We start from the raw sequence: 15,634 nt of genomic DNA on the forward strand, positions 1-15,634 counted from the left end.
ATTATACCTACAAATTAAGCTGTTTAAAATACTTGGCAAAGGGGATACTTGGGGACTTGTTTCCCTCAGAGAGATACTTAGGGAGTCGGTGGTTACCCCAGACTTTTACCATCTCTCTGCTTCCCAAATATGAAGAGCCAAGGTATGCAGAAAACAAGATGGCTCCCAAGACTGGTAGGGAAAGGTCAAAGCACTGTCGTTTATCAAATACCTGCTGTGTGCCAGCGCTGTCACTCACATCATCCTCTTGCTTGACTCCCCAGCCACCAGATAACACCCTGTAAACCACAGCCCAGTGAAATATACTCAGGCAGAGCTGAGATCTGAACCCACATCTGTGTGCCTCTGAAGTGCTTATTGTATGTGGCCCACTGCACGAGGGTACCTGGCTGCTTCCCTGGTCTAGGAAGGCGGCCAAAGAAGGGATGGAAGTGAGAGAATGAGGAAGGAAGAATCAAGAAGCTTGGCAACAGTCTGGGAGAGTGGAGAGAACAAGGACAACTGGAGAGGGGAAGCTGGTTGGGGAAGACACATGACCACATGACTTTGAGGTGACTGTTCTATGGGGTCAACCAGCAGACAGAGAACTGAACTCAGAAGAAAGATCAGCCTGAGGTGGAGAGAAGAGTCCTTGGCTCAAGACTGTCTGAAATGACTTCTGAATTTACAACTTCTCAAGACCCTCTTGTGGGGGTCACAAAGAGTAGGTCCTGAGTCCAGGAATAACGGGATGGGGACCTATTTAAAGGGCCCCCCACAAATCTTAAAAAAAAAGAAAAAGAAAACTAAAACCTGGAAATAGTAAAATAAAAAAGCAACCAAGATGGTCACAGTGACAGTTCGTGCGCACACCTCGTCCCAAATTTGCTAGACAGACAAACTGTCAGAAAAGCGAAACAGCTGATTTATCGAGTGGCATGATTGTGGATGGCTTCTTAATTTTTTTCTTTTTTGAAAAATACCTGCTGTTGTCACATGACAAATTATCTAATTTTTTTTTAAAGTCAAGAAAAAAGCGGCATTCCAGGCGTCTCACGCAGACCAAATAAGACGGTTCTCTGACTCCTGTGAAGGCTATGCGTATGAGATGGATATGTCACCCTAGTGAACGTGCTGGGCAACCTTAAGCAAGTGACACTCCCTCCCTGGGCTACAATACTGAACATGCAGGATGCTACACTGCCTTGTACATCTGCCAAAAGTGGGGTCCCTCCTAGATGAAGGCACTGGCAAAACCAAGCCACGTGCCAGTCACGTAACACCTATTTATAAGAATACTTTTGTTTTAAGATTTTATTTATTTATTTGACAGAGAGAGACAGCCGGCGAGAGAGGGAACACAAGCAGGGGGTGTGGGAGAGGAAGAAGCAGGCTCCCAGCGGAGGAGCCCGATGCGGGGCTCGATCCCAGAACGCTGGGATCACGCCCTGAGCTGAACGCAGATGCTTAACGACTGAGCCACCCAGGTGCCCCAAGAATACTTTTTTTTAATCACAAGAAAAAAACGGAATCATTCATAAAAGTTAATCAGGAGAATGAGAAAACAAGTCACAGGTGGGAGGAAACATTTGCAAAAGGCATATTTGATAAAGAACTGTGATCCAACATCTACAAAGGACTTATAAAAGCCAACAATAAGAAAATGAGCAACTCAATTAAAACATGGACAGAAGATCTGAAGAGCTCAGCAAAGGTATCCAAATGGCAAACAAGCATGTGAAAAGATGCTCAACATTATATGCCATCAGGGACTCGCAAATTAAAACAAAAATGAGATACCATGACACACACGTCAGAATGACCCAAATTCAAAACACTGACAACACCAGATGCTGGCAAGGGTGAAGAGCAACGGGAACTTCCATTTATTCTGCTGGGACGGTTAAACGGCACAGCCACTTGGGAATACAGTTTGGCAATTTCTTACAAAACTACACATACTCTTACCATCTGATACAGCAATCACGCTCTTTGGTATTTACCCAGATGAGTTAAAAACTAATGTCTACACAAAAACCTGCGTGTCGATGGTTAGAGTAGCTTTACTCATAATTGCCAAAACCTGGAAGCAACCAAGATATCCTTCAGGAAGTGAATGGATAAGTAAACCATGGTACAGCCATCCCGTGGAATAGTATCCAGCACAAAAAGTGAGCGAGAGTGAGCGAGCTATCAAGCCGCATGAAGACATGGACAAAACTTAAAGGCGTATTACTAAGTCAAAGAAGCCAATCTGAAAACGCTATATATTGTAGGATTCCAACCATATGACATTCTGAAAAAGGCAGTATGGAGACAGTAAAAAGTTTAGTGGTTACCTGGGGTTTGGGGAGAGGGAGAGATTAGGAGGCGAGGTACACAGAATTCTTAGGACAGTGAAAATATTCTATATGATACTGTAACAGTAAGATACATGTTACACACATTTGTCAAAACTCACATACAGCAAGAGTGAACTCTAACATAAGCTTTGGACTCTGGGTAATAAGGACGTGTCACTGCCGGTTCATTGATGTCATGACAAATGCACCACACTGGTGCGTCACGCTGATGGTGGGGGATGCTGGGACGCTCTACACAGAGCGTGTATACAGACTGTCTGTACCTTCTGCACGATTTTGCTGTGAACATTAAAGTGCTCTAAAAAAAGGTTATTCATTTTTCAAAAATCAGTATTAGAAGACAAAGAAGCCTTCATTGATATAATTGTTAGCCGAGGCGGGGGAACGGGAAATTCCTGAAAGATCTTTGTTCCTTGAGGTCTGCCACTGCTCACTCAGGAAGGAACGAGAAGTTACGTATAAGATGAAGGGACTGGGCTCCCAACATCCGCCGTTTGGGGGACACTCACTGCGCACTAAGCCCTGGGATGACATGAATCATTTCATTTGTTCTTTCAACACCTGAGAGAAAATGTTTCTATTACGTGAAAGGGTTAAAAATTATTATTATTCCCAGGAAAAGCTGAGGATATAGATTTCCCCCAGCTCTGTCCAAGAGGCTGAGCTCTAAACTAGCAGGGGGGATTGGGGGCGCCCTTGGCCCCAACCACCGTCACCATTCCACAATTCCATGAGTTTGGTCTGTCTCTTGTGGGGTTCCAACTGGGGGGGGGGGCTGCTCCCTGAGACGTTAGATTCCTGGAAGGACAGTGCTGTGCCCTTAGGGGACTGAGAGTCTGACTGCCCGGAGCTCAGCCTTAGGCAGGAATTTCACACCTTCCCAGACCCTAGACCACAGGTGGACGGTGTCTGGAGGACGGGCCAAGTCTGCCTGTGAGACTGGGAAGGGTTGTTCCCACGGAGAGAGGGCTCCTTCTCCAGCCCTCAGCCACCTGTTCCCCAGATCCACCCTCCCCACCTCTGTACCCCCTCTTTGGAATGCTAAATCCAAGAGCTGGTGGGGCCGGCCGGGTATTAATAACTGGAGTCTGACGTTTGTGCTGATTAGAGAGGCATTCCCTCCTGGCAGCCAAGATGTCTGAGTGCCTTTCAGCCCATCTCTCCGAGCCCTCCATGACCCTGAGGAGGAGGGCAGGATAATAACGATAATAACAACAGCCGCCCTGATTTGAACGCCATGCTGCCAAACGCATCACCCACAGTGTTGCGTTCAAACCCTTCAGGTCCTCAGTCCCTCCATTTCCTATACAGAGACACTGAGGCTGGGGAGAGGTCAAGTAACGTGCCCCAGGCCACACAGCAGGGGAGCGGCTGGGCAGGCGCTCAAATGTGTCTGCCAGCAGCCGCTCTTGTGCTCTTGTGGGCCGTGGAGCCAAACACAGGTTCCTGCTCAGGTGCCAGGAAGCATGTGGCCCAGTTCCCTTCCCTTCCAGGAGCAGAGCTGACTGGTACAGGGGAGGGGGGGCAACGAGCTTCCAGGAAGCCACCTTGCTGGTGGACTGCAGGACCAGGCCTGTTGGCCCAGGCCTCAAGACAGCCCCCAAGGGGCAGGGCCAGCCTGCCAGAGGGGACCTCCCGGGGCTTCTGGCACGGGGAGTCAGGTGACAGGAACATCTGCTCCCGCCCTGGGAAAGCTCTGCTCACCCCCCCTGCTCACCTCTTCTGCTTCTGGTTCTCTGGCTTGTGCTCACCTCTTCTCTCCTTTGAGATGTTTTGACCATTTGGGAGAGACGGGCTCAATCACGGGGAGAGGAGAGCAAAGAGGCCCGTTCGTCCTGGGGCTCATAGTCACAGAAGTCTCGGATCTGGGCCTTTGACATTAGCTTTCCAGGGGCAGTGTGACATCGTGGTGGCTTAACCACTGGAGCCAGACCGCGGCTGAGCCTGCCTCTCCCGGGTCTGCCACTTAGGGTTGTGTAGCTTTGGTAAGGTTCTTGAACTGCGCTGTGCCTCAGTTTCCCCATCTGTAAAATAGGGATAAATAATACCTACTTCATAGGGCTGTTGTAAAAATTAACTGAGTTAATGAATGTGAAGTGTACGTTTCTCGAAGCATAAAAGCCTGGCACAGAATAAGCGCTCAATCAGTGTTAGCGCTCCATCGTTTGCTGTTTCCAAATGATGCTTCACGCAGAATAACCAACAGAAGGGAAGAGACATCCATCAAGGAAACTTTAAAAAAATCATCTCCCAAATCCCGCTGTTCAACACAACCACCAACAGCACTTCACTGCGTTTCCTTGCAATTATTTTCCTGTCTGTCATTCTTACAACACTATAATTACAGTGTACTGGAAAGTTCTGCAACCTTGGGACTTGTTTTTCTTCTTTCTTTCTTTTTTTTTTTTTTTTTTTTTTTTTTTTTTTTTACAGACTTTACTTCTTTATTAGCAAGAGAGCACACACAAGCAGGGACAGGGGCAGAGGGAGAGGGTTCAGAAGTAGGCTCCCCGCCGAGCAGGGAGCCAGATGTGGGGCTCGATCCCAGGACCCCGAGATGATGACCTGAGCCGAAGACAAATGTGTAACCTACTGAGCCAACCAGGTGCCCTGGGTCTTGTTTTCCATTTAACATTTTATTCTAAACATTTACTATAATCATTCAGTAGGATTTTACTGAGGGTCTGCTCTGTGCTGAGTAGAGTTCTGAGCTCTGGGCACACAGCAACCAGCAGGAGCAGACAAACCCTTTCTCTCCAGGAGCTTACATTCTAGCGGCCTACATCGCCTTCAGAATTCACGCTTTTGGGGCGCCTGGGTGGCTCAGTAGGTTAAGCGTCCACCTTCAGTTCAGGTCATGATGTCAGGGTCCTGGGATCAAGTCCCACATCGGGCTCCCCGCTCGGCGGGGAGTCTGCTTCTCCCTCTACCTCTGCCACTCTCTTGCCCTATCTCTCAAATACATAAAATCTTTTAAAAAAAGAATTCATGCTTTTACATGGAGGTATCATCGTGTACAGTAGGGAACACAAATAGGAAGTGTGGAGTTCAATGAATTTTTACACATATATTCATCCACGTAATCTTCGCCCAGATGAAGATCCAGAACACTTCCATCCGCCAGAAGATTCCTTCACCTTCCCCACCAATAACCACCCGACTTCCACATAGATTTGTTTCACCTGTTTAAAAAGAGGGTCCACTCTTTTGAGAATGCCGATTTTCTAATGGCTGCAGAATATTCCATCCTATCGATATATTATTGGACACATATTTTGCTTTTCGTTTCTCACTGTTCCTACAGGGAACACCACATTTTCCTAGACTTTCAGAAGTGGGATTGATTTTTGAAAGGGTGTTTAGCATATGCGGACAGATTGCTTCCCTAGAAGTCGCACGGCTCCCCCAGGAGTGGGAAGAGCAAGGCACACAGCGTCGGCAGAGTCTAGCTCCGTCACCCGCCTTCTCAGTTTGAATCACCTAGAATTTTAGCTAGAATTCTCAGCATATAACACAGAAGGGTGTCTTCATGAAAATCTGACTGGTGAGAAGGACTCACAAGAAGGACTCACAAGACAGGATCTCTCTTGGTCCTGAGTTTGGGGCTGAGCTTTACAATGTCAGAACCCCAACTTCTCACAACATACTAGAAAGGGATTCGGGGGATTCATCTTTTTTTTTTTTTTTTTTTTAGGGGCTTGAACTCAGACCCTGAGATCAGGACCTGAGCTGAGCTGAAGAATAGGACCCTTAACTGACTGAGCCACCCCAGGTGCCCCGGGGATTCATCTTTCACCGATGGATTAACAATAACCAAGCAGCAGAGTCAGAGTCAATCATTAAAGCAGCTATCAATCTAGGAATTTACAAAGATAATGCAACAGTCAAGGAAATCAGAATGCCTGTGCTATCCCTCTATCCCTAAAGCAAATTTTTAAGGAAGATTCTCAGTGGCTCAGTCTGCGTTCCTCGGAAGGCAGAGCTGGTGAGAAGGAATCACGGAGCTGTGAAGACAGGATACCCTCATCTGCAGCTCAGTGGACTCCCTCAGATCTGGGTCCTTCAGGAAGACTAAGGTCAGCCCGCCATTCCTTGATGGTTCCTCCTTCCCATGGCAAAGTTCCAAAGTGCAGATCCTGTGCAATCTCCCACCTGCCCTTAGATCTACTTCTCCCCTCTTTCCTGGTCACAGCCTAGGCCACGCCACCACCATCACCTCTGGCCTAGACCTTTGCAGCTCTCGCCACCCTTGGGCCAACCTTCACCTGCCAGCTAAGTGACCTTTTATTTAAAAAAAAAAAAATTTTTTTAAGTAGGCTCCACAGCCAGCGTGGGGCTTGAACTCACAACCCCGAGATCAAGAGTCCCACGCTCCACAGACTGAGCCAGCCAGGAACCCCACCCCGGCAAGTGGATCTTTTAAATTGGAAATCTGATCTGGTTTCAAATCTCTACTTAAACCCGTTTGGTGATGGAAAGATGAACGGATAAACCAAATGTGGTGTGTACAGACAATGGAAGATGATTCAGCCTTAAAATGAAGAAACGCTGAGGCGTGCGACCTGAACTGGAGGCATCGTCCTAAGTGAAAGACAGACACAAAAGGACAAATACTATCGGATACCATACGGTGCTTCTGTGAGGTTCCTGGCGTACTCAAGTTCACAGAGACGGCAGGTAGACTGGCAGCTGCCGGAGGCTGAGGGAAAGAGGGGATGGGGAGCTGGTGTTTCACGGGGACAGAGTCTCAGTTTGGGAAGATGAGAAAGGTCTGGAAATGGATGGTGGTGATGGTTGCGACTCAGTGTGAGGGGACTTACGCCACTGAACTGTGCCCTTAGAAATGGTCAACCTTATCTTATAGATATTTCACCACGATTCAAAAAACAGCTTCGATGACCCTTTACTTATACCTCAAAATCCATAACAGGGTCTACAAGGTCCCACAAGATCTGGTCCTGGCCTTGTGTTGGCCTTTTAAGGCTCATCATCACGCCTCTGCCCCCTTCCACGGGCGTCGGGCCCTACTGAGAAATAGGAATGGGAATCAGACAGGTGACCTGCTGGAGACCTGAGCTTTGTTACTGATGAAGCTGGGCCAGAGACAGGCTTCTGTCTGTAGCTGCTACGGTGAGCTTCCTTTCTCTGACTCTTGCCCTAACTCCTGGCTTAAACTTCCAACTCAGGGCTTGGAAGAACCCCGGGCGCGTACCTCCCCTCCACTGCTCACTTGGCTAATTGCTTCTCCTCAGTCATTTGTTAGCATAAACGTCACACGTTCAGAGAGGCCTTCCATGACCCAAACCACCATCCTACCTCCACTCCCTGCCTACTAACAAGCCTTGGGCCTCTAGAGCTTGTTGGCAGCACTTTCCACAACTGCATTCCTGTGTCTCATTGCACGATCATTTCTGGAAGTAAAGAGGAAGGTGAGCTCCGTGAGAGCAGCCCCTGGGCACGTCTTGCCAGCGCCTGGCACAGTGCCTTGACAGTTCTGTATGCCATTGGAAGGAAAACATGGGTAAGACTTTGGGTGGGCAAATCAGGGGCGAGCCCAGGTAACATCTGGTGCTACACTGAGTAGCAGGCTTTTTTGTTTTGTTATATGCCCTTGCAGGTTCGTCCAGCACCCAGGTGCTCAGTACCATCGGGAAGCTAAGTACAGTTCTGCCTTCTCCCCAAACCGCACTCAGCCCCTGCTCTAAATGACCATAGACCAAACATTCAAAGAATGTCAGTTTGAAGGAGTGTCTAAGTATCTCACTTTGGCCCTCAAGTCTCAATTTAAATGCTACCTCCTGTCAAAAGCGCCTATCCTCTTTCATGTAAGAACAACATAGGGCCCCCTCCTCTGGCACTAATCACCTTGTACCGTCTTCAGCTGTTTAGGTGTCTGTCACCCCCGCTAGACTATGAGAGCAGGGACCTTGTCCTCTCGTCCACTGCCTTTCCATCGACATCTAGCATAATTTCTTTCACCTAGCAGGTACTCACTAAATAGCTGTTGGTTTCATGAATGAAAAAAGTGCTCACCATGTGCCAGGCACTAGTGACTCTACAGGAGGGGTATGTGTAGTGACATTTGCTAGCTGCCCCCACCAGTCAGTAAGCCCTGTCCTCCAGGACACAGACCTTGGTCAAGGAAGGCCCACCATCCTTAATGAGCCAATCAGGTCCAAAGACTCAACCCCAGGACTGTCTGAGGAATGGAGTGACTGACTTTCTCATTCCTGTAGGGTCATACTCCTGAGCTGAATCCCCAGGACTGCTGCCTACCACCTGGGCCCATCAGAGAGGCCAGCTTTAAGATGTAGTCAGCAAAGTGGAAGGCAGAACAGAGGAGGCTGATATGTGAGGTGCTGGATCAAACCTTTCCTGAAACCAGAACTCCCATCCCAGTTGTTCTCAGACACACATGCCAACCATTCCCTTTAAGCCAGTTTGAGTTGTGCTTCTGCACTTGTAACACACAGCATTCAGAAGGGTCAAAGGCAGCCAAAGCTCTAACATCTTAGTATCTGTTGAGGAGCTTCATGAATCCTCAGCTTGAGATGCTTTTGGGACCTTGTCTTACAGCTCTCAACTCCTCAACCATCATGGCTATCAGATGGGGACACCCCCTAGCAGGAGCTCTTGGCACCAAGGGCAGGGGATGTGGAGCTTGGTCTTAATTACCAGCACTCCAGCTGTTCTCAGTCCTCACTGAGGAGACAGCTAGGACCCATCCAAAGACACAACAGCTAAAGCTGGGGCTGGCACAGGACTTTCTTGAGCCCCTAAATCCCCTGTTTGGGGCTGGATCAGAAATAATCTTGGTACATGCAGAGTGGAGGTGTAGGACTGAAGAATCGGAGTGGCAGAGCTGGAAGGATCTGTAGAGATGAGCTGGTCAGACCCCTCGTTATGCATATGGATATGAGGCACAGAACAGGGAGACATATTCAAGGTCACACAGCATGGCAGTACCAGAGCTGGTGTTCTCCTTAAAGGAGTTTCTCCATCAGCCTCCCCCTGCAGAGCTGGGACTGGAAGGAGAGGGGAGAGAGCATGGATGGGAATCCTCCCTGCTATGGCAAGATAGGAACTGCTCCCCCAAATAGTCACCTGGTTACTCATCCTTAATAATTTGGCAGCATGTTGATAACACCTTGTGGCGGGCCCAGGATGCAATGACTTCAGGGGGTACTAGGTCTCTGATGAAACATCAGTGATGCCTCCAGAATTTCCACAGAGGAGGAATTTAGGGCCAGCGATCTGGGGGGAAAGGAGATTAAGAGACCTGCCCTGAAGCTATGTTTGCACAGGGAGTCTACTGCTGCCATTTAGGTCACGGTTTCTCAGTTTCCACACTATTGACATTTGACGCAGGATAATTCTTTACGGTGGGGGACTGTCCCAGGCCGTGTAGCAGCACCCTCAGTCTCCACCTAGTGGACACCAGCAGCACCTACCCTCCCAGTGTGATAACCGAAAACGTCTCCAGACGTTGCCAAATGCACCCTGAAAGGCGAACGGCCCCATTTGAGGTCCACTGACTTAATTATATGTTTAACTGGCTGAGAGGGCATGGTGGAGAGTCTCCTAAAAGAAGAGAGGAAATAAAAATAGGAGCCACCCTTTCCTACATGGAAAAAAAAAACATCAGGGGGATGGTTGGTTCTAGGCAGAACTATGAGCTTGACCTTCCCCATGCACCCTTGCTTTCATGACCATTTTCTTCTCTTTCATAGCTCCCATTCCTATGTAGAAAAAAATTTAAAAAACTATCCACGAAAATATTAATATTTGTATTCATGCTAAAAGTGAGACAAGCAGGATACAATAGTTATCGGGAGTTAAAAACACAAGCATTATATTCTTAAGATGTGAAGGGCGCCTGGGTGGCACAGCGGTTAAGCGTCTGCCTTCGGCTCAGGGCGTGATCCCGGCGTTATGGGATCGAGCCCCACATCAGGCTCCTTGGCTAGGAGCCTGCTTCTTCCTCTCCCACTCCCCCTGCTTGTGTTCCCTCTCTCGCTGGCTGTCTCTATCTCTGTCGAATAAATAAATAAAATCTTTAAAAAAAAATGTGAGCAATTCACTGTATGTAAACCATATCTCAAAAAAAAAATTAAGTAAAAAATACATGAGTACTGTAGTCAGACCGGGGGTCAAGTCCCAATTCAGATGTTTCCTAGCTATGTGACTTTGTCCTCTTAGAAACTCCGTTTCCTCGGTTGTAAAAGGGGAGTAATAACAGTACATGCCTCACAGGATAATATGCAGAGTGAGATCACATATAAGCAGCACTTTGCACAGTGCTGGCACGGGGGGGTTCTATGAATATTTCCTACTTTTATTTACATTTATAGTACCTATTCATACTTATCTGCAGTTTATAGGCAAAACTGCTGCCCAATGATCTGCTTCCTGTAGACCTATTCTAATTAGGGGCATCTCCACTTGCCTCTTCTCATGGGACCCCTTTGTTCAGATAGGAAAAGGGAAGTCTGGAGACACAGCAATTTTGGGGCTTGGAACCTGGAGTTTTCGCTCTACCAGTGACTTACTAGAAACTGAACTTACCGAGTTCCTCTGAATCTCCCTTTCCCCAGCTTTAAAATGGCATACCACCCCCATCACCACCACACCACCACCACCACCACACCACCACCACCACCACCCCACCCCACCACCCATTTCCTAGGGTTCCCGTGAGATTTATAACCCAAATTTTGACAGCTCTGGGAATTCAGACCAGCCTTTTAGGGCTGGGGCGGTAGCTGTACTAATGGAACCTACCACAAGGGGGCAGGATCGCTACATCCAAGTTCCCACCTATCCCTCACATTTCATTTTTCGAGCATACTTGTCTACTTGTTATAATCAACCTGTATGTGTAACTTGTATATTCCGACATATACATAAATAGAATAGTATAACGAACCAATGTACCCAGCACCAGGCTTCAACAACTATCGACATTTGGCCAATCTTCCTCCCCCTTTTTGTCTACTGAACTGCTTGTAGAAGAGTAAAGCACAGCCCAGACCTCATTACATTTTATCCATAACTCATCAATGTGCCATTCTAATTGAAAAAGGCTTTTATTTTCACAGGCACTATGTCATTATCGCATCTAACAAAAAAGAATAATAATTCCTTAATCTGTCAGTCCACATTCAAATTTCCGATTGAACCACACAGCTTTTGACAGTTGGCGCACTTGAATCAGGATCCAAATAAGGTTATTGCATTTGACGCGTGTCTTGAGTTTTATACTTTAACATTCTATCTTCCTTTTGTAATTTCATGCCATGAATTTGTTGCAAAAACCAGGTCACTCGTCCTGTAGGATGTCCCACATTTTGAATTTGGCTCATTATGGTATTTGTCTATCCCCCTGATTTCTGGTACACTGGTAATTAGATCTTGGCTTGATTAGGCTTAGACTTTTTTTTTTTTTTTTTTTTTGCTTTTTAAGTCAACAATATTTCATGGAGAGAGCTGAATCCCCCTCTTGGTAATGTTAAGTTTGGTCGCTGGGTTCCGGCGTGTCAGCCTAAGCTATTACAAAGTTCCCCAACACCTTTCATCCAATTGTTTGAGCATCGTTTCATGATTGTCACCTAGACCCATTATTTCATTAAGGTTTGCAAAATCATGCTTTTCTAATCCTACCATCCTACGATTTCTTTTGCATTTATTAGTTAGAATTCTTCTACAAAAAATAACTTTTTCTTAGCTACCGTTTGGTTACATGCAATATAACTGAACAAGGAATGACCAGAAAAATGTTTGATTATTTCTCTTTATCAATGTTCACAGTAATTAGTTGATTCCCTATAAAACTCCACTGATAACAAATGTGTTGTTTTCCTTAAGTATCATTATTAATTAATGAGTTCTTATATATTTTATGTGTTATGATCAATGGAAGTCATTATTTTTCTTTTAATTCTCAAATTGTTCCATCTTTGGCCAGTACGGCCCCTTCATATTGGTTCCTCTGTCATTTTTACATGACTTCAATAGTCTTTGATAGCTTCCTGGCTTCCAGGCACAAGATGACGCAACTTCATCTTTCCTGTTCCAGATCTGGAACCAGCCATTTATCAAGGGAGCCTTGATTTTCTTTGCTTAATTTTTTATTTTTTTACAACTGGAAAACGGTGTTTAGAGACCAACTCTGTGCATTAGGGGTGTTCATTACTACTGGATTGGTGATTTTTTCTAGGCCTTTTCAGCAGAAAGTAGAAAACATTTTTTAAGAGGAAAATACATCATTCATTCTGCTATCTAACTCAGATATAAAATTACCCTAGGGTTGTTTAATATTTTTTAAAGATTTATTTACTTATTCATTTATTTGAGAGAGAGGGAATGCCAGGGTGGGGGTAGAGGGAGAAGGAGAGAGAGTTTTAACCAGACTCCTCGCTGAGTGCAGAGCCTACTGGGTTTGATCTCAAGACCCTGAGATCACGACCTGAGCTGACATCAAGAATCGGATGCTTAACCGACTTTGCCACCCAGGTGCCCCATGCTAGGCTTGTTTTTTTGTTTTTTTAAGATTTTATTTATTTATTTATTTGAGAGAGAGAGAGATAGTGAGAGCATGAGCAGAGGGGAGAGGAAAAAGCAGGCTCCCCGCTGAGCAGGTAGCCGATGTGGGACTCGATCCCAGGACTCTGGGATCATGACCTCAGCCAAAGGTAGACACTTAACCAACTGAGCCACCCAGGCGCCCCTAGGCTTTTTTTCTCATTTGTTGAAAATCTTGATGCCTAACGTCACTGACATACTTATGTGCCTTCTCCTTAAATAAATCTATCATAGTTTCAAAATAGCAATGTCAGTCTTATTTTTTAAGATTTATTTATTTATTTATTTGAGAGAGAGAAAGAGAGAGCATGCACAGTCGGGAGGGGCAAAGGGAGAGGGAGAGAGAAACTCAAGCAGACTCCTCGCTGAGCATGGAGCCAGACGTGGGCCTCAATCTCACCACTGGAGCTGAAACCAAAAGTCCCATGCTTAACCAACTGCACCACCCAGGCGCCTCAGTAATGTCAGTATTACTTCTAACAAGACTAATGAGTGAAATTTAATATTTGTATGCAGTTCTAGTTGTCCTTAGACTATAGCCCATTAGGGAGGTACAGTCAAAATACTTATAAAGCCAATACTTATAAAATACTTATAAAGCCAATTGAAATTTTCTCTGTGTAGTTACGCCACCAATCTGACATGCAGATGGCTCATTTGTTTCCATTTGTTTTTAACTTTTGTGGAGTGTTCTGTTATTTTTATTGAACTTTGTTTTATAAATATGTAAAACATTTACAAGGTTCCAAAATAGTCACTATATAAGGTACATTCACAGAAGTCTCATTTACACCTCTATCCTCTCCATCCCACAAAGGAAACCACTTTTAGAAGACTGGAGTTTATTCTTCTACTGTTTAACTTTTAAATATAAGCAATTAATGTTCACTTATATCATCCCATCACTGGGTGATATAAACAGTATTATGCTTATTTCACTTAACAATATAGATGGACATCACTCCAGATTAGCATGCTTATTAGCATATGCAAGAAGGCTTCCACGTATCTTTTTATGGCTGCATAGCACTCTAGCCTGTGCATGTACTATAATTTATTCAGCCAGTTCTTTATTGACATGTGAGCAGTTTCCAATCTTTTACTCTAAAAGTGCCATAATGAATAACTTTGTGCATACAGCTTTTTGTATTTTTGCCAATATATCACTAGGATGGATTCCTAGAAGTTTAGGATTTGACCTGGGATTGCTGGCTGAAATAGTAAATATATATGTAGAGTGGCTATGTGTTGCCAAATTTTCTTAACGAGTTACATCATTTTGCTTTCCCACAAGCAATGTAGGACAATACTACCCTCCGGTGTATTTTGGTACCGTAACACAGGCGGCTTCAGAGATGAATCATAGACAAGGTTCCTGTCCCCAGGAATTCTCAGTCTAGCAGAAGTCCTATGGGCAAACAAACAATGATGTAAGTATAATAAGCAGGGGCCGATTTACCCCGGAGCTAATGAAGCTTAAGCTTGAGGCCCTCCCTTACAGACACCTTCTAAGGTGTCGGCAACGTGTTCATGGGGCCATTCTGTAATCTTTTTCCTAAAGAAAACACCCACCTCACAATCTTTAGTCAGCCTATCTTTGGGGATTACAGAGCTGGATTTCAAGTCTCAGCTCTGCAGTCAGCTTGAGGAGGGATTCCTATATTTAATGACTGAGACAAGCAAAAGGAAAAGGCTCTTCTGACCAAAAGAGATAGCCCTCTCCCGATTCTGCTCAATCACCCACACGGGTATTAAGGCCTCCTATAGTTTCCCTCTAATTTCAAGGGCAGAAACTAAGCCTTGGATGGCGTCAGTATCCCCAGCTGAGAGCTGAAGACTGGTAGATGGCACTCAGAACAAAAGTCTGAGCGGATTACAGAGCAGGGTGTTGTTGGGGTTTTGGCGGCGGAGTCATACCAGGGGAGTGGGTATTCAAGGCAGGTACACACATACACACACACACCCCAAACTACACAACTTTTGGTCAAATAAGGCAGAAGTCTGTTTCTTCACCTGTCAAAACAAGGTCAGCAAAAAAGCCTACCCCGTGGGATTTGGTCAGGATTAGAAAGGCTAATTTAAAGACCTAACCCAGTCCCAGACTCTCAGAAGATCCATAAATAGAGGACAGCAAATAAAATGAGTAAGTGGTTGATCCTTGAGAGCACTGACAGGGATTCTTTGCACATCGTGCCTAATGCAGCACTGGGAGGAGGGACCACCACTTTACTGACAAATAGTAGGCGCAGAATAAATTGGTGAAGAAGGGACGGACGTTTCTGGCGGATGCTTACTGATCTGTGTAACTAACTGAATAACTGGTTGGTCCGAGTCTCTGAGTCATTGACAGTCCCGGGCTGGCTGTCAGGCGACTGCCTGCCGGGATCTGACAGACCGCTGTCATTCGGGCCCAGAGAAAACGGCTGTCTTCGCGGTCCATCCCGGCCCCGGCCGCCTCGAACCGCCGGCCGTCGCCGGGCGCAGGCTGGATCCGGACTCCCCCTGGGGCCGCCGCCGGGCAGGGCCTGCGCGGGCGGCAGCGGCCAGGTGCGGGCGCCGCCGCCCCTTCCTCCCCGCGCTGGGCAGGGCGCCCCCGACTCCCCGCGGCCGCGGCCGGGGAACAATGAGGTGCCGGCTTCTTTAAGGGAGATACCACCGCGCCGGCGGGGCAGGGGACGGCGTCCTCCCAGATGATCGCACCCAGTCCCGCG

At 46.5% G+C, this 15,634-nt stretch overlaps 1 long non-coding RNA gene across 1 annotated transcript; it reads right to left on the reverse strand.

The window, feature by feature from the left end:
* Positions 1-13,279: 13,279 nt before the first annotated feature.
* Positions 13,280-15,594, reverse strand: LOC103666521. The gene is made up of 3 exons (XR_569524.2): positions 15,218-15,594; positions 14,237-14,331; positions 13,280-13,331 (listed from the first exon to the last, which is right to left on the reverse strand). It is a non-coding gene; the product is annotated as an uncharacterized LOC103666521 (long non-coding RNA).
* Positions 15,595-15,634: the final 40 nt, after the last annotated feature.

This window comes from Ursus maritimus, unplaced genomic scaffold (genome assembly GCF_017311325.1).
Source record: "Ursus maritimus isolate PB19 unplaced genomic scaffold, ASM1731132v1 scaffold_32, whole genome shotgun sequence".
Classification (NCBI taxonomy): domain Eukaryota; kingdom Metazoa; phylum Chordata; class Mammalia; order Carnivora; family Ursidae; genus Ursus; species Ursus maritimus.